The 19,333-nt window shown below is 45.9% G+C and overlaps 1 long non-coding RNA gene and 1 pseudogene across 2 annotated transcripts in view; one reads left to right on the top strand and one right to left on the bottom strand.

The window, feature by feature from the left end:
- The window catches only part of LOC134935124 (uncharacterized), a 136,989-nt gene that overhangs the window by 20,676 nt on the left and 96,980 nt on the right, over positions 1 to 19,333 (top strand). The window lies entirely within an intron of this gene.
- On the bottom strand, positions 7,663 to 7,781 carry LOC134937815 (5S ribosomal RNA; annotated as a pseudogene).

Raw genomic sequence — 19,333 nt, 5'->3', positions numbered from 1 at the left:
GAGTGAGTGGTATGGGCCTCCTCCTGGGCCTAGGGCCTATGTGCACCGCACACACTGCACCCATTATAGAAACGTCTATGCAAGGGAAGTATCAGCCCACCAGACCTTATACTAGAAATATTGGGTTTGGTGAGCAGGAATGTTGAACATAAAACAAAAGCTGCAGCATGCAACTTTTAGAAGTGGTGAGTCCCCATTTATTTTTACTTATCTATTGTGGCACTTCTGTCACCTACTGAGTAATCCAGTTGCAGCATGCATTCACAGTTCTTCACTGGAGAGAAATGCTGGCACTTTCTAACCACAAACACATAAAAAAAAAAAAAACTCAATAAAACCCTTTTACCAGTAAAATCCCTTAAAAACTTTCACCAATTTAATATCAAATAAACTCTTCTCTCTTTGGGTCCCATTTACCAATAATTGCATATTTAATGCTATCTGGGCGCGATATTATCCGAAGATCACGTTGCAATATGCAATCACTTCACCTGGATGCTGTCGGCAGAGTGTTCTGGGCTATCTGGTGCAGTGACATCAGTCCACACACTTTGTGACTTAAACAGTAATGCAGGTTTATTTAGTGAACACAGGTGACTCAGATGTAACACTGATAGCGGTAATCAGGAGCAGGGGTGTATCTAGGGTTCCGAGCACCCCCACATATTGGAAATAAGGAGGGTGTATCAAAAAAGGTGTGGCCTTGTGGGGAAGGGGCGTGGCCACAGAATAGTACTTCCAATTCACATTATGCCACACAGTAGCATATTACACCGCACGGTAGTGTCTCTTATTCACGTTATGCCGCACAGTAGTACCCCTATAGGAAACACTCTCTATAGGGGGTCTTCCACAGTTGCTGCGACCACAATTAAATTGCGGTCGCAGTGGTTGACCAGACCATTCAGCATGCTGGACGGCCTTGCCCTGCGATGGATGAGCATCCCCCAGCATGCAATAGAAAGGAAAAGCAGAATCTGCAATCCCTACCGAATAACCCCCACTGCCATTAGTACATCTGATCCCGCCCATAGGCACACACATATACACTTACATGCATACTGTCACACACAAAACATATACAGTACATATGATATACAGTACAGTCACACATGCAGTATATACAAATAGTTACACACATGCACACATACATACCGTCACATACATACATTGGGCCTAATTCAGAGTTGATCGTAGCAGCAAATTTGTTAGCAGTTGGACAAAACCATGTGCACTGCAGGGGGCGCAGATATAACGTGCAGAGAGAATTAGATTTGGGTGTGGTGTGTTCAAACTGAAATCTAAATTGCAGTGTAAAAATAAAGCAGTCTGTATTTACCCTGCACAGAAACAAAATAACCCACCCAAATCTAACTCTCTCTGCAAATGTTGTATTTGCCACACCTGCAGTGCACATGGGGCCTAATTCAGATCTGTTCGCTCACTAGCTATTTTTTGCAGCACTGTGAACAGATAGACGCCGCCTATAGGACCTAATTCAGATCTGTTCGCTCGCTAGCGGTTTTCCCTGCGCAGCGATCAGGTAACTACTGCACATGCGTATGCACCGCAATGCCCAGTCGCGCCGTACGGTTACAAAGTGGATCGTTGTTGTGCACTGGTTCTAGTGAAGAAACCATTTGCACAGCCGTTCGCAAGGAGATTGACAGGAAGAGGGCGTTTGTGGGTGGCAACTGACCGTTTTCAGGGAGTGGTTGGAAAAACGTAGGCATGTCAAAGCATTTGCAGGGCGGTTGTCTGACGTCAATTCCGGGCTCGAATAGGCTGAAGTGATCGCAACGGCTGAGTAAGGTCAGAGCTACTCAGAAACTGCACAAGCTGTTTTTGTACAGGGCGGCATACGCGCAGGCATACGCGTTTGCACACTTGTAAAGCTAAATACCTGCCCAGGGTATCGCCATCTCTGGATGGCGATACCCTATAGAAGCCTATGGGCTACTTATCGCCGACCGCCATAACCCGCCGCAGATGTCTCCCCCTGGCATACCTTCCTCCAGGCAGCCCTGGTCCTGAAAGGTAATCTCCTCCTCCCCCTAGCAACGCAGCCGGAGGTCCTTCCGGGTGCAGGGGGGAGGAGGAGGTGCCGGGGACAGCCTGCTGCCTTGTTCCCGGCAGCTGAGGTGAAGGAGAGCCCAGGGAGGTGACGGAGACCCCCCGCACACCACCTTACAGGTATCGTGGGGGGGTCCCGTCACCGCATTGCGATGTTGATTGTTAGTACATATGCAATCAACATCGCTGCGAGGTGCGGCGATGTATGTTAATACATTAATACATCCCGCCCCCATTCTTAAAAGTATCGACAGAGTCCGCCATTACTACTATATCTGGCAGGGAATTCCAAACACGTATTGTCCTTACTGTGAAAAAACCTGGTTGCCTGGCACTGACTGAGTGCTGTGTAGCCCCGCCCCCCTGCTTCCACTCCCCGAAGGTCATCAATGCCGTGCAGTGCAGTCTTGTGCCACTCCTCCCCTCCCTTAATCCGGATTGTACCTTGTGACTGTCTGTTACTGCCGGCGTCTGTGTCCAGCGGCACAGCACTGCACTAGTGATCAATCAGACTCAAAATAAACTACATCTCCCGGAGCTCCCGGCAACAAGGGATACTGGTAGCTGTAGTTTATGTTGAGTCTGATTACAAGTGAGGTGCAGTGCGCTGCCGCCTGAAACTGGCACCGGCACTAACAGACAGTTACCAAGTCTGACAGTACTACTGGATTCTACCCCATGGCCATGGATGGAACTGCCAGGCGGCACCACCTCCTTTCCTGGTGCCCCTGGCGATTACCATCCTGGCCAATGGGTAGATATGCCCCTGATCAGGAGCCCATATATCACACAAGGTAACAGCATTAGGTAGTGGTACTTGTCAGGAGATGTCTGTGGTGGGGAAGCATGGAGGACTGCACAGCCGTGCAGTCTGACTCCCACTGTAGAGAAGATGATGCATGCACTGGAAACACTGCGAGTCTCTGTAGCTGAGCTCTGCTCCCAGTCTCAGCTCTGCTCACTTGTACACCAGAACTCTGTCTCTCACTCTCTGTGTGTCACACTCTCCTCACTCTCTCTCAGATGGAGGAACAGGAACTACATCATAAGACTTCGCCTCCCAGTGACTCCTGGCATTAGAGGTCTAACACTAGGGGATGCACCCATTGACTGGTACACAGAAGGAGACAGGTACAGAGCGCACCATCTCCTAACACTCCCCTCGCACAAGACTGTCTCCGGTCACAAGTTTAAAGAACATGACATTTTATCAAACAAATCAATAAAGTCACTCCTGTAACCGAAAACATAACATGAAGCAAAAACAGTAAGAATAAATCAACATTAACCATATTCTAGTTCACATTCCATCAGGATTGCAAGTTGCAAGTGTGATGACAATCTCTTTGTCAACATGTCGGAAATATTTTCTTCACTTGCAACATATTCCACATTGACGGACTTGTTTTTCATAAACTCACGAATTAAATTATGTCTTTTAGCAATGTGCTGGATGATTTTTAAAAAAAAACATAAAAACAGATAAAATCACAGAATTTGGAGGTAATTTTGCTCCTATAGTATTATTAACCTCAATAACAATAATTTCCAATAATTTCCAGTCTATTCTGAACACCTCACAATATTGTTTTTAGTCCAAAAGGTTGCACCGAGGTTGCTGGATGACTAAGCTACGCGACACAAGTGGACAACACAAACGCCTGGCCCATCTAGGAGTGGCACTGCAGTGTCAGACAGGAGGGCAGATATTAAAAGAAGGCCCCAAACAGCACAAGAATTGCAATGAGGTAGTTGTATGACTAAGCCAAGCGACACAAACATTTGGCCCATCTAGGCGTGGCACTGCAGTGGCAGACAGGAGGGCAGATATAAAAAAAAAGGTCCCCAAACAGCACATCATGCAAAGAAGAAAAAAAGGTGCACAGAGGTTGCTGTAGGCCTAAGCTAACCGACACAAGCACCTGGCCCTTCCAGTAGTCTCACGCAGTGGCTGAATGTCGAGAGTGGGCCATAATTATTCGGTCCACTGACAGCATCTCCAGCACGCTCCAGTCACTTTTAAAAAAATCTGCAATTGGTGGACTTACACGGCAGTACCCCAGGACTAATACAGCAGTACCCCATGACTCATACGGCAGTGTCACACAGGATGGCACTTTTCAAAAAACTAGGTCCCAAACAGCACCTCATGCAAAGATGTCGAAGAGGTGCAGTGAGGTAGCTGTATGACTAAGCCAAGCGACACAAACAATTTCAACTGGAATTATACGTCCAAATCACTGGAATTAATTGGCAAAATCACTGTAATTATACGTCCAAATCAGTGGAATTAAATGGCGAAATCTCGCTATCGCCTGCCTAGTGACGTGGAATCTAGATGGGATTTGGTACCGGGGACACAATGGGGGTCATTCCGAGTTGGTCGTAGCTGTGCTAAATTTAGCACAGCTACGATCATGTACTCAGACATGCGGGGGGACGCCCAGCACAGGGCTAGTCCACCCTGCATGTCAGTGCCGCCCCCTCCCCCCCCCCCCCTCCGCAGAAGTGCAAAGGCATCGCACAACGGCGATGTCTTTGCATTTCAAGAGTAGCTCCCGGCCAGCGCAGCTTTAGCGTGCTGGCCGGGAGCTAATCATCGCTCCCCTGCCCGCAGCGGCTCCAGCCACGCCTGCGTTGGCCGGACCGCACCCACTAAATGGCGGCCAAACGCTGCCGTTTTGCCCCCTCCCACCCATCGACCTCCTCTGCTTGTCAATCAGGCAGAGGCGATCGTAGCGCTGCGACGGGTGGGCAAGCGCCGGCGCACTGCGGCGCTGGCGCATGCGCGGTTCTGACACGAAAACTGCAGTGTGCGATCGGGTCAGAATGACCCCAAATAGCTCCATCAATTATCTAAATCCCACTGCACTAATGGCGGATACCGGGCGCACGTCTAACACCAACATAAGTGTCAAGGCCTCAGTTACTGTATGAGGGCTTCCATCATCATGTGAAGCTGAACCACTAGTCATGAACATAGGCCGGGGCCTCAGCCGTTCCTTGCCACTCCGTGTCGTAAATGGCATATTGGCAAATTTACGTTTCTCCTCAGACCATTTAAATTTCTTTTTTTGGATCTTTTTATTGAACTTAGGCTTTTTGGATTTTACATGCCCTCTACTATCACGTTGGGCATCGGCCTTGGCAGAAGACGTTGATGGCATTTCATCGTCTATGTCATGGCTAGTGGCAGCAGCTTCAGCACTAGGAGGAAGTGGTTCTTGATCTTTCCCTATTTTATCCTCCAAATTTTTGTTCTACATTATTTTTCGCTAGCAGTTTTTAGCAGACGTGCAAACGCATTGTCGCCGCCCACCGGGGAGTGTATTTTCGCTTTGTAGAAGTGTGAACGCCTGTGCAGCAGAGCGCCTGCAAAATCTTTTTGTGCAAAACAAGACCAGCCCTGTAGTTACTCTTCGTGTGCATTGATTCTAATGGCGGAGGGACGGCTTTTGACGTCACATAACCGCCCAGCGTTCGCCCAGGCACGCCTGCAGTTTTCCAGACACGCCTGCGTTTTTCTAAGCACTCCCTGAAAACGATCAGTTGCCACCCAGAAACGCCCACTTCATGTCAATCTTCCTGCGTTCGGCCGTGCGACTGGAATCTTCGTTAGACTCTGTGCAAACCCACGATGCTCATTGTACCCGCACGATGCGCCTGCGCATTGCGGTGCATACACATGCGCAGAAATGGCAATTTTTAGCCTGATTGCTGCGCTGCGTACAACTGCAGCTAGCGATCAACTCGGAATGACCCCCAATATGCGGCACAGGAATGACTGGAATGACTGATGGCCAGGACACTACAACTGGTCTGTTGCAGCACAACACAACAACACTGTAAGGGACTTGTGGTTGTTGTTGTTGTTGTTATTATTATTATAATACTGTAGCAGTGGACAATAGCAGCAGCGTATACCACTGTGACTACTTTGTCACTGGAATGACTGATGGACAGGACACCCCCACTGGTCTGATGCAGCACAACACAACAACACTTTATACAGCTACACTGGATATATGGCAGCAGAGGACACCAACACTGTGACTGGCTGGACTGATGCAGCACAATACACTGACTACACTGGACTGGACAGCACAACACAGCACCACTTTATAATACAGCTACACTGGTTATATGGCAGCAGAGGACACCAACACTGTGACTAGCTGGACTGATGCAGCACAATACACTGACTACACTGGACTGGACTGAGCAGCACAACACAGCACAAGACTCGCCACCCCACTTTCCCGCCCCCACACAGACACTGAACACTGATACACTCTCCGAGACCGGAGTGAAAATGGCCGCGACGCGCGGCTCCTTATATGTAATCCAAATCCCGTGAGAATCCGATAGCGGGATGATGACGTTTTGCCGCGTTCGGGTTTCCGAGTCAGGCGGGAAAACCCGAGCCTGGCTCGGAACCGGACTCGGAAAGGGAAAGTCTGGTAGGGTTCGGTTCTCTGAGAACCGAACCCGCTCATCTCTACTTGTTATCACACTTTATGTTGATGGTCTCACTGTGGTAAGGAAGACCTAATTCGCATAAAGTCTCTCTTATCCAAAGCGCTTCTTTTGAAGTTTCTGTGAGCGCCATATATTCTGCCTCTGTTGTAGAAAGAGCAACTGTTTCCTACTTGCCCAGCTTACGGCTATGCCTGCTAGTGCAAACAGGTATCCAGTAAAAGAACATCTATCATCCTCATCTGATCCCCAGTTGGCGTCACAGAATACTTGAGTAGGGGGTTTTGGGATCTGCACTGGATAGGATGCAAAATACTAAAGCATGAAATAAAATAATATCATGAACCAACATAGAATTATCGTGTTGACCCTGTGGGTCAAAAATCGAATTATTACTTGGTTGGCAGTGCCCCCAGAAATTAGTTCAGAAAAAAATATACTTCTGGGGGGATTTGCATAGAGGCAAGAGACTGTTTGGTCTTTCTGGGGCACACTTTAGTCGTAATACGATGAAAATAGTTTATTTTTAATAGAGAATATAATAAAACTTAACATTTAATGCTGTCATATTAAAATTTCAGAACGATCAAAAAACATATAAAATATTATTAAATAAGTGACTCCCAGTGTTTCTTCCAATAGTTGTTAATATGTACAATCAAAGTCGTATATGTTGCACCAAATTGTGCATCATAGCATGAAGAAGACACCTTTGGAGTGAATAATGATCAAGGTAATGTTAATCAAAGCGACAATCTCTTGTGTTTTGTTCTTCTATCCATAACATATAAAATTCATTGAAGTATCACATGCTTAGAACAAAACATGGGGCTGTTCTTCTCATTGATCAGCAGCTCTTATGTTATTAGTACCTATTCGTATTGATTTCTGTGTTGATATATGTTAGAAGTGAAGTTTGTGTGAATTAATATTGAAGATCACAATGAAATTTGAAAAACAGAAAGACAGAGAGAATTCCAGACACTTCTGCTTTCGCTCATCTGTTGCCATCGAATGAGCAATGAGAGAGTGTCATACGCCTATTTTATTGGTATTGAAAAAAGTAAGGTACACTTCTGCTTTCCCAGGTGTTTTGGTAGTTCAGCCTATGTGATTCTACAGTACCCGATATTCCCAGAAGGTCCCCCTTTCCGGTACTGATCAGGCCCAACACTGCTTGGATTCCAAGATCAGATGGGATCGGGCATAACCAGTGTGGTGTGACTGTAGATGATGGATAAGTGTCACTGATAGTCACTGATAGCTGAACTACCAAAACACCTGGGAAAGCAGAAGTGTACCTTACTTTGGTATATGTGCAAAAGATGACTGATACTTGGCTTTTTTCTGGACCACGCCTCCAGTGGCGTTTTACCTTTGACAACCACTGTAGGTGCACGATTCTTTAGGTATACTGCAGTAGATACTGCTTCTGCCCAAAACTTCTTTTCCAGGCCAGTGTCACTTGGCATAGTCCGTGCTCACTCAACAATTGTGCGTACTGCCTGCTCACTCACGCCATTCTGTTCCGGTTTGTAGGCAATTGTTAGCTGATGCTTTATGCCATATTTTCTAAGGAATGTGGCTAAGACTTTGTTATCATACTCTCCACCATTGTTTGATCTCAGGATCTTTAGTTTCAGACTTGTCTGATTCTCCACCAGATTTTTGTACTCCACAATTTTGTTGACAACTTCCCTCTTCTTCTTAAGAAAGTACATGTATGTCATTCTTGTGGCGTCATCTATGGGAGTCATGAAATACCTGTAGCCACTGATTGATTCTTCCTCCATTGGACCACACACGTCTGTGTGCACGGTGTCTCTGCTCTACTAACTGACTTTGGAAATGGGTTGCGAGTTTCTTGCCTTTTATGCAACTCTCACACATGGGTCTTTCAGTGTTGCTCATGGTGATCCCTGTTACCATTCCATCTAGCTGTTTCTGGACATTGTCATAACCCAGATGACCCAAGCGTTTGTGCCACAGCTCCATTGGCTGTTTCTCCTCAGTAGCCATCATTGCAGTATACAGCTACATTCATTGCTGACTCGTTTGGCTTGTCACGCTGCTTCTGCGCACCACTGGAATTTCTCATCTTGCAATCTGAAGCTTTATGTCCTATCTTGTGACATACAAAACACTTGAATTTTTGCTTTTTGGACTTTGTGCCCTTTGTGATCAAGGCAGTACCCTCAGCTATGGTCTCAACAGGAATACGTTCTTGGAACTGCAGCAACTTGGCTCTTACAATCTCTGTTGTCAGTTTAGTGTCATTTGACGCAACCACTGAAAAATCTAATTCTGGCGTCAGATTCTGTAACATAGCCATTGCGACTTCTTCCTCGTACACCTGTGCCCCCACAGATGCCAACTGCTGAGCTATCAACAATAACTTATCAATGTAATCGTTCATGTCCTTGCAGGCATTCAGTTTCATTCCATATAGCATGCGTCTTAAACTTATCCTTCTCATTAGACCTTTATCTCCATATGCATTTTGCAGGGCTGTCCACATGTCCTTAGCTGACACTTTCCCACTGACTATTGAATAGACATGCTGCTCCACAGCTAAACCTATCATCCCGATGGCTCTGTCTATGTCATCTAGGTTTGGACCTGCTCCCGGGTATATAGTAACCTTCCACAACTTTTCCTGCTTAAGCTGCATCTCCATGGCAAACTCCCATGTAGCATAGTTCTCTGAACCTTTCAGCTTAGCAAAGCTCATGCTGTGTCCTGTGCTATACATCCTTTCTGTACTTGTATAAAATGTCACTTTAAACCATGGGTCTTCATCCTGTGGCCCTCCAGCTGCTGTGAAACTACACATCCAAGCATGCCCTGCCACAGTTTTGCTATTAAGGTATGCTAAAACTGAGGCAGGGCATGCTGGGATGTGTAGTTCCACAGCAGCTGGAGGGTCGCAGGTTGAAGACCCATGCTTTAAACTGTCACTGTAATTATTCAAACAGCGCTCAGGGAGTTAATCTTCAAGTACACACGGGTCGGGGCGCGAGGCCTGGGCACCATAACATGTTGGCAGAGTGTTCTGAGATATCTGGTGCAGTGACGTCAGTCTACACACTTTGTGACATAAACAGAAACGCAGGTTTATTTAGTGAATACAGGTGTCTCAGATGTAACACTGATAGCAGTAATCAGGAGCCCATATATCACACAAGGTAACAGCATTAGGTAGTGGTACTTATCAGGAGATGTCTGTGGTGGGGAAGCATGGAGGACTGCACAGCCATGCAGTCTGACTCCCACTGTAGAGAAGATGATGCATGCACTGGAACACTGAGTCTCTGTAGCTGAGCTCTGCTCCCAGTCTCAGCTCGGCTCACTTGTACACCAGAACTCTATGTCTCAGTCTCTGTGTGTCACACTCTCTGATATGGAGCAGGAACTACATCATAAGACTCCGTCTCCCAGTCACTAGAGGTCTAACACTAGGGGATGCACCCATTGACTGGTACACAGAAGGAGACAGGTACAGAGTGCACCTTATCCTAACAGATGCACTGTGAGTTGTCGGGGGTCTACACATGCAAGGTCAGCCTGACCGCACTTGCACAGCGGCCGCTTCTGGGGAAGATTCCGGAGAAACTCTGCTGGACAGTTACGCAGTGTGCAGCCCACATGCCCATGAGTAGATTTGGGGGCCAATATCGGGAATGCTTCACATTCCGGATATTGGTAAATCTGGCAGCATCACATCACCCATAGAAACCTATGGAGGATGCAGCTGCTGCGGGAATGGAAGGATCGCAGCAGGTATCAGAGATATCTTTTGTGTTTGCTCCTACATACATTTGGGGGGATACCTAATATTTGCAGCTACCACCTAAAATGTATTTTGGGGGAAATAGGCGCAAACATTGTTTGATAAACGAGCAGCTTTGTGCTTTGCTGCAATCCAATGGGGAATTCCTATTTTTCTGTAATCCAATGTGACAAAAACATTCCCCAAACTCAGGCCAACTACAGTAGGTGCATGTTCAGTTCACATAAGTGAGTCTGAGGTAGACTTGAATGCAGATGCATATATACCTGTCAGAAGGTCTAGCTCTTGAATGTGCTAGAGAACTGGTGCAATAAGGCACAATGGACCTGATTCATAATTGTATGTAATCACACAGCTGCAAAGAATCGGCAATATACAGGTGAAACTCAGAAAATTAGAATATCGTGCAAAAGTTCATTTATTTCAGTAATTCAACTTAAAAGGTGAAACTAATATATTATAGACCCAAGCGTTTGTGCCACTGGATCAGTGGCCGTGGGATTACTGTACTGGATTGACCAGCAAACTCGCCTGACCTGAACCCCAGAGAATCTATGGGGCATTACCAAGAGAAAGATGAGAGACATGAGACCGAACAATGCAGAAGAGCTGAAGGCCGCTATTGAAACATCCTGGTCTTCCATAACACCTCAGCAGTGCCACAGGCTGATAGAATCCATGCCACGCCGCATTGAGGCAGTAATTCATGTAAAAGGGGCCCAAACCAATTACTGAGTACATATGCATGATTATACTTTTCAGAGGGACGACCTTTCTGTATTTAGAATCCTTTTTTTATTGAGTTTATGTAATATTCTATTTTTCTGAGATTTTGGATTTAGGGTTTTCTTAAGCTGTAAGCCACAATCATCAAAATGATAACAAATAAAGGCTTGAAATATCTCACTTTGCATGTAATGAGTTTATATAATATATTAGTTTCACCTTTTAAGTAGAGATGAGCGGGTTCGGTTTCTCTGAATCCGAACCCGCACGAACTTCATGTTTTTTTCACGGGTCCGAGCAGACTCGGATCCTCCCGCCTTGCTCGGTTAACCCGAGCGCGCCCGAACGTCGTCATGACGCTGTCGGATTCTCGCGAGACTCGGATTCTATATAAGGAGCCGCGCGTCGCCGCCATTTTCACACGTGCATTGAGATTGATAGGGAGAGGACGTGGCTGGCGTCCTCTCCATTTAGATTAGGGTTGAGAGAGAGAGAGAGAGATTGACCTGAGGCTGTGATACTGTAGAAGAGAGTGCAGAGTTTAGTGACTGACGACCACAGTGACCACCAGACAGTGCAGTTGTTTGTTTTATTTAATATATCCGTTCTCTGCCTGAAAAAAACGATACACACAGTGACTCAGTCACATACCATATCTGTGTGCACTGCTCAGCCCAGTGTGCTGCATCAATGTATATATATATCTGACTGTGCTCAGCTCACACAGCTTATAATTGTGGGGGAGACTGGGGAGCACTGCAGTGCCAGTTATAGGTTATAGCAGGAGCCAGGAGTACATAATATTATATTAAAATTAAACGGTGCACACTTTTGCTGCAGGAGTGCCACTGCCAGTGTGACTAGTGACCAGTGACCTGACCACCAGTATATATAATATTAGTAGTATACTATCTCTTTATCAACCAGTCTATATTAGCAGCAGACACAGTACAGTGCGGTAGTTCACGGCTGTGGCTACCTCTGTGTCGGCACTCGGCAGCCCGTCCATAATTGTATATACCACCTAACCGTGGTTTTTTTTTCTTTCTTTATAGTCATACTAGTTACGAGTATACTATCTCTTTATCAACCAGTCTATATTAGCAGCAGACACAGTACAGTGCGGTAGTTCACGGCTGTGGCTACCTCTGTGTCGGCACTCGGCAGCCCGTCCATAATTGTATATACCACCTAACCGTGGTTTTTTTTTCTTTCTTTATACATACATACTAGTTACGAGTATACTATCTCTTTATCAACCAGTCTATATTAGCAGCAGACACAGTACAGTGCGGTAGTTCACGGCTGTGGCTACCTCTGTGTCGGCACTCGGCAGCCCGTCCATAATTGTATATACCACCTAACCGTGGTTTTTTTTTCTTTCTTTATACATACATACTAGTTACGAGTATACTATCTCTTTATCAACCAGTCTATATATTAGCAGCAGACACAGTACAGTGCGGTAGTTCACGGCTGTGGCTACCTCTGTGTCGGCACTCAGCAGCCCGTCCATAATTGTATATACCACCTAACCGTGGTTTTTTTTTCTTTCTTTATACATACATACTAGTTACGAGTATACTATCTCTTTATCAACCAGTCTATATATTAGCAGCAGACACAGTACAGTGCGGTAGTTCACGGCTGTGGCTACCTCTGTGTCGGCACTCGGCAGCCCGTCCATAATTGTATATACCACCTAACCGTGGTTTTTTTTTCTTTCTTTATACATACATACTAGTTACGAGTATACTATCTCTTTATCAACCAGTCTATATATTAGCAGCAGACACAGTACAGTGCGGTAGTTCACGGCTGTGGCTACCTCTGTGTCGGCACTCGGCAGCCCGTCCATAATTGTATATACCACCTAACCGTGGTTTTTTTTTCTTTCTTTATACATACATACTAGTTACGAGTATACTATCTCTTTATCAACCAGTCTATATATTAGCAGCAGACACAGTACAGTGCGGTAGTTCACGGCTGTGGCTACCTCTGTGTCGGCACTCGGCAGCCCGTCCATAATTGTATATACCACCTAACCGTGGTTTTTTTTTCTTTCTTTATAGTCATACTAGTTACGAGTATACTATCTCTTTATCAACCAGTCTATATATTAGCAGCAGACACAGTACAGTGCGGTAGTTCACGGCTGTGGCTACCTCTGTGTCGGCACTCGGCAGCCCGTCCATAATTGCCTCCACAAAGTACACAGGGAGCTGAGATGGTGGATTCCAGTGGGGACGAATTGATAATCTGTGAGGAGGGGGATGTACACGGTGATATATCGGAGGGTGATGATGAGGTGGACATCTTGCCTCTGTAGAGCCAGTTTGTGCAAGGAGAGATTAATTGCTTCTTTTTTGGGGGGGGTCCAAACCAACCCGTCATATCAGTCACAGTCGTGTGGCAGACCCTGTCACTGAAATGATGGGTTGGTTAAAGTGTGCATGTCCTGTTTTGTTTATACAACATAAGGGTGGGTGGGAGGGCCCAAGGATAATTCCATCTTGCACCTCTTTTTTCTTTTCTTTTTCTTTGCATCATGTGCTGATTGGGGAGGGTTTTTTGGAAGGGACATCCTGCGTGACACTGCAGTGCCACTCCTAAATGGGCCCGGTGTTTGTGTCGGCCACTAGGGTCGCTAATCTTACTCACACAGTCAGCTACCTCATTGCGCCTCTTTTTTTCTTTGCGTCATGTGCTGTTTGGGGAGAATTTTTTGGAAGGGACATCCTGCGTGACACTGCAGTGCCACTCCTAGATGGGCCCGGTGTTTGTGTCGGCCACTAGGGTCGCTAATCTTACTCACACAGCTACCTCATTGCGCCTCTTTTTTTCTTTGCGTCATGTGCTGTTTGGGGAGGGTTTTTTGGAAGGGCCATCCTGCGTGACACTGCAGTGCCACTCCTAGATGGGCCCGGTGTTTGTGTCGGCCACTAGGGTCGCTAATCTTACTCACACAGCTACCTCATTGCGCCTCTTTTTTTCTTTGCGTCATGTGCTGTTTGGGGAGGGTTTTTTGGAAGGGACATCCTGCGTGACACTGCAGTGCCACTCCTAGATGGGCCCGGTGTTTGTGTCGGCCACTAGGGTCGCTTATCTTACTCACACAGCGACCTCGGTGCAAATTTTAGGACTAAAAATAATATTGTGAGGTGTGAGGTATTCAGAATAGACTGAAAATGAGTGTAAATTATGGTTTTTGAGGTTAATAATACTTTGGGATCAAAATGACCCCCAAATTCTATGATTTAAGCTGTTTTTTAGTGTTTTTTGAAAAAAACACCCGAATCCAAAACACACCCGAATCCGACAAAAAAAATTCGGTGAGGTTTTGCCAAAACGCGTTCGAACCCAAAACACGGCCGCGGAACCGAACCCAAAACCAAAACACAAAACCCGAAAAATTTCAGGCGCTCATCTCTACTTTTAAGTTGAATCACTGAAATAAATGAACTTTTGCACAATATTCAAATTTTCTGCGTTTCACCTGTAATAAGCCGAAGCTTACACAGTCTGACCTCCTCCTACCTGATTGCGAAGCCAAGAAATCTGCGTCCTTTGACGCAGAAACACCCTTGGCTGCTGTCTCAGGTTGCATATTATAGGCACACCCCCTGGTTAGAAACATAGGGCCCAATTTAGATCTGATTACAGCAATGTTTCATAGATGTGCTATAAACTGCCGTATGTTTGTGCCGCTGCTCTGTCGCTCAGTAACCAGCCAGCTCGCTGCAGCCTTTGGCCTAAAACGGATGAAAACAATATTGTGAGCTATGAGGTGGTAAAAATGAACTGGAAATGAGTGGGAATGAATGTCATTGAGGTTAATAATACTGTAGGAATAAAAACAGGCCAAAATTCTGTGATTTTAGCTGTTTTTATGATTGTATCCAAAACCAAAATCCACAAGGACGGTTGGGCAAAACCAATACAGATCCAAAACACGAAGGAGATACAGATCCAAAACCCAAGATTTGGGTTGGTGGACATCTCTAATTATAAGCACACTCCTTTTTGCTGCCTCAAGTTGCCCTATTATAGACACGCCCAGGTCACTGTCTAAGGTTGCCCTATTATAGGCACACTTCTTGGATAGTTGTCTCAGGTTGGCCTATTATAGGTATCCCCAGCCATGCTTGCATGGTGTGTCCAGCATCTTCAGCTCCATCCTCCAAGCTAGTAGGGTGTGCCTCTGAGAGTCTCCAGCAATGCCTCAGTAGAGATGGCATTACACAGGACAGGTATCCCAAATAGTTCCACTGCACCACCACTGCTAAACTAGGACTAGATGCAGAACACAGTGACATGTGGTGGGGGTGAGGCAGTTGATATACATACCTCACAACATTTGGGACAGTTGAAGAGGGACATTTGTGCGGCCATGCCCCCGTTTTCGTCACTGACGGGGCATGCCCAGTGCTCAGCGAGCTGCTGGCATGCCCCCTTTCCCCCTGTCTCCAGTGAACAGACTCACAGCGTCTATTCACCGCTGCTCTGCTAAACAGGGCAGCAATGACAGGAGCCTCCCAACTGCCCTCACTGCGGGACACACACACATATATACATATACAGTGTATGTGTATATATATATATATATATATATATATATATATATATATATATATATATATATATATATATATATATATATATATATATATATATATATATATATATATATATATATATATATATATATATATATATATATATATATATATATGCGCATTGTGTGTGCGCAACCTTTGATCTGTAATTCTGCTGTGATTACATCTTGCCGGGATGCGATCGCAGGTTGATTGACAGGCGTGTCAATGGGGAGTGGTTGGAAAAAAGCAGGCATGTCATGCCCATTTTCTGGGCGTGCATCTGACGCCAACTGCAATTGCTGCAATTTAAAACATGGTGTCCAGTGCGACTGCATTCTCATTAATCTGAGTAGCCCTGGGTCAACCGCTATTGTCGATGGTACTCGTTTTTTGTGATGCATATACATTTCTGCGGCTGCTTTGCAGAATTGCAAATGCGCGGTGGTTGTGTGCTGGGCGGCCTTTTGAACAAGCTGGGTGGCTCTTGCTGTGCGATTCTATGCAGTTCAAGTTCTGCTACAATCACAGAACTGAAGCTGAATGAGGTCCACTGTACGGCACAAAGCTAAATGTAGCTTCATGCGTAACAATACAAATTGAGCACTCACAATAGCAGTCAAAAATAAAACCCCATTGGAGGCATGGCCTGGTAAAAAGCAAAGTGTCAGTCATCTCTGTGTATTTGGATGTACTACAGTACATGTGCCCATTTCTCTATAGAAAGACACAAGTTAGATCCTAAGACTATATCATGTATTATGCGTGGATATTCTCAACAAAGCAAAATATACATGACATCACATGTACTAAATACCTTTCTATGGATATGTGGGTTGGAATGTATTTGATATGTTGATGTATTATGCCTGTTCATACCCTCTTATGTTTTTGGTTTTATATGAAGTCTTCAAAATGTGGTATGTCTAATGTTGTAAGTGTAACCAAAGACAGCCTTGAGTGAGGATGGGAGGGTTAGGATAGAGTGCGCAGTTTTGTCTCTCCATCCAGGCACTAGGACCCCAGACAGCCAGAGGCACAACATCTGACCTTGTGAGCTACTGAACATGCACGGTGTCCCCCCACTTGTTCAGCTGCATCCTCCATGCATTGGTGTTTCTATAATGGGTGCAGTGTGCGTGGTGCACATGGGCTCCTGGGTCCAGGGGGGCCCACCCCTGCACACACTGCACCCATGTTTTAATACTTGCCTTTCCAAAGTCCCACGTTTGGCGCTGCAACCGCGGCAAAATCACTGCCAAAAGGGCTGCCATGCATGCACAGTACGTCATTAGTCTGCAGAATATGGCGGGTTCCATGATTCTGGAGACCTGGGCATGCTCAGTAGACTCCTGCACAATGTCAGAGCCTACTGTGCCGTGGAGAGGAGGGGGCCCAGCCGAAGTCAGCACACGGGCCTGCTCCTCTGTTAAAATGCGCCTGCCTCCATGTTAGTAGGATGGGCCCCTGAGAGTCTCCTGTGATAGCTCAGTAGAGACGGCTCAGGCCACTGACCCCAAATTGTTCCACTGCACCACTATTCTATATTGCTATTTATGTATAGTCAGCGTGTATAGTCCACTGCCACCACTGTATATATAAACCAGGTGTGTGCTCATACCTGTTACCCACCACCTGCGCTACACTATACATTTCTGGCTGAATCTGATTTTCTCATCATATACAGCTTTGTGTTCCTGTTACACATACCTCCTGCATTAATGTCATCCTATAAACCTGTTCTGTCTGGTTAATAAACCTAACACCTCGTTAAGTAATCTGCCATGTGGACTTAACCTCCATCACACATCTCTGCTACCTGTACCATCTAAAGGGTCTGCCAATATACCCAGCAAGTATGAAACACCCATCTTAGAATGATGCTTCCCGAAACAATACAGACAATGGTGCTTAATGTTCCCGAATGGACAGTATAAAAACTAAAAGCAGTAAAAATGATGAAATATGGAACAGCCTTAAGCATCTTGTGTCTGAATGCTGGAAAAAAGATGACTTTTCTGGATGAACAGACCCTAATCAATACAAATATCCATGAGAATACAGATTTATTGCTGCATCTGTATGAATGTGCACAATAAGATGTTCCTCGGTCAGTATGCAGCGCTGCTCTCTAACAATGTCATTCATTCTGTAATAGAAGCTCAACAACTTTCCATCTATTAAACCCAAACTCCCATATCCCTCATTCCTCTGCTTAAAATGTCTGGTAATAGCTATGATTTCTTCTGACTGGTAAATTGTGTGGTTTATCAGGGTTTTTTTTCATATCGGCTTATGTGTGCTAACCTGCAGCAGCTGCTGGGGTCCGGGATACACATGAGAGCAAAGTTGCCTACCTTACTGTCCCCTTCTCCGGGATGTGGCAGCATAGTAGGCGCATGGGGGCATGGCTGGCGGCAAAGGGGGGCTGTCCAGGGGCGTGGCCGGCGGCAAGGCAGGCTATCTGGGGACGTGGCTGGTGGGAAGATGGGAAGTATGGGGGCGTGGTGTCATGATAGTGTCATCGTGGCTACGCCCCTATACAATGGCGAGAAACCAGGTGAATCGCGTCATTGGATCTTCTCGGACCGCCCACTTGTTCTTTGCTGTGGCCAGCAGAGGGGGGTGAGGGGAGCTGCTAGAACAAGCGGGAGACATTCCCACCATTCTGGGGGACCAGGAGGGCCACATGATTTTTGGGAGCCTCCCGGGCATTCCAGGAGGATATGCAAGTATGCATGAGAGACCTTGTGATGTTCGCAAGATCCCGCAAATGCGCAGTGGGGCTGGCCGGGAGGTAAGACACAATCTAGTACTGATGTGCTGTGAGCCTGGCAGGGATCACCGGATGGGAAGTTCATTCTCTCCCACTCCTACGGCCAAGATGTTAACACATCTCAGCAGTATTGCTTCACCTTGATATCAGGCAAAGCAGGAAGAGCTATAGCGTTACAATAAGTGCCGCGATAGCAGTGATTCCCAAACCCAATCCTCAAGGCACCCTAACAGTTCAGGTTTTTACTGATATCCATACTTATACAGCGGTGACTTAATTAATCCACCAATCAGTTCGATTCAACTATCTCTGCTCACGTATAGTTATCCTTAAAAACTGGACTTTTAGTGTGCCCTGGGGACAGAGTTTGGGAAACACTACACTATAATATATCTGTCCCTTTAATAGAGATGTGCACTAACCCACGTGTTTTGGTTTTGGATCTATATCAATTTTGTATTTTGGATCTAATTATGCAAAATCACCCTCATGGGTTTTGGTTTTGGGTATGTATAATTATTATTATTATTTAATGCTAAAAACAGCTAAAATCATGTTATTTGGGCCTGTTTTTGTTCCTACAGTATTATTAACTTCAGTAGCATTAATTTCCAGTTATTTCCAGTCAATTTTGACAACCTCACAGCTCACAATATTCTTCACCAATGTTAATCAAAGGCTGTCTGGCTGGCAAAACTAAGCAACATCAGGCCTGCAGAGAGGGGTAAAGGGTACTCTTTACCTGGGCCTGACTGGGCCTATTTGAGGGGCCTGGTGGGAGGCCCCAGTGTCCCCCCCATTACAGATAGTGGCGGTAGCACTTTGGGCAGGGAGAAAGATGCTGCTGTGTGTTGGCTGCTGGGCTGGGAAGAGAAGCCGACCCTCTGACCAGCT

The sequence above is a fragment of the Pseudophryne corroboree genome, chromosome 6 (assembly GCF_028390025.1).
Source record: "Pseudophryne corroboree isolate aPseCor3 chromosome 6, aPseCor3.hap2, whole genome shotgun sequence".
In the NCBI taxonomy this organism is placed as follows: Eukaryota; Metazoa; Chordata; class Amphibia; order Anura; family Myobatrachidae; genus Pseudophryne; species Pseudophryne corroboree.
This window is presented reverse-complemented; position numbering and strand designations above follow the sequence as displayed.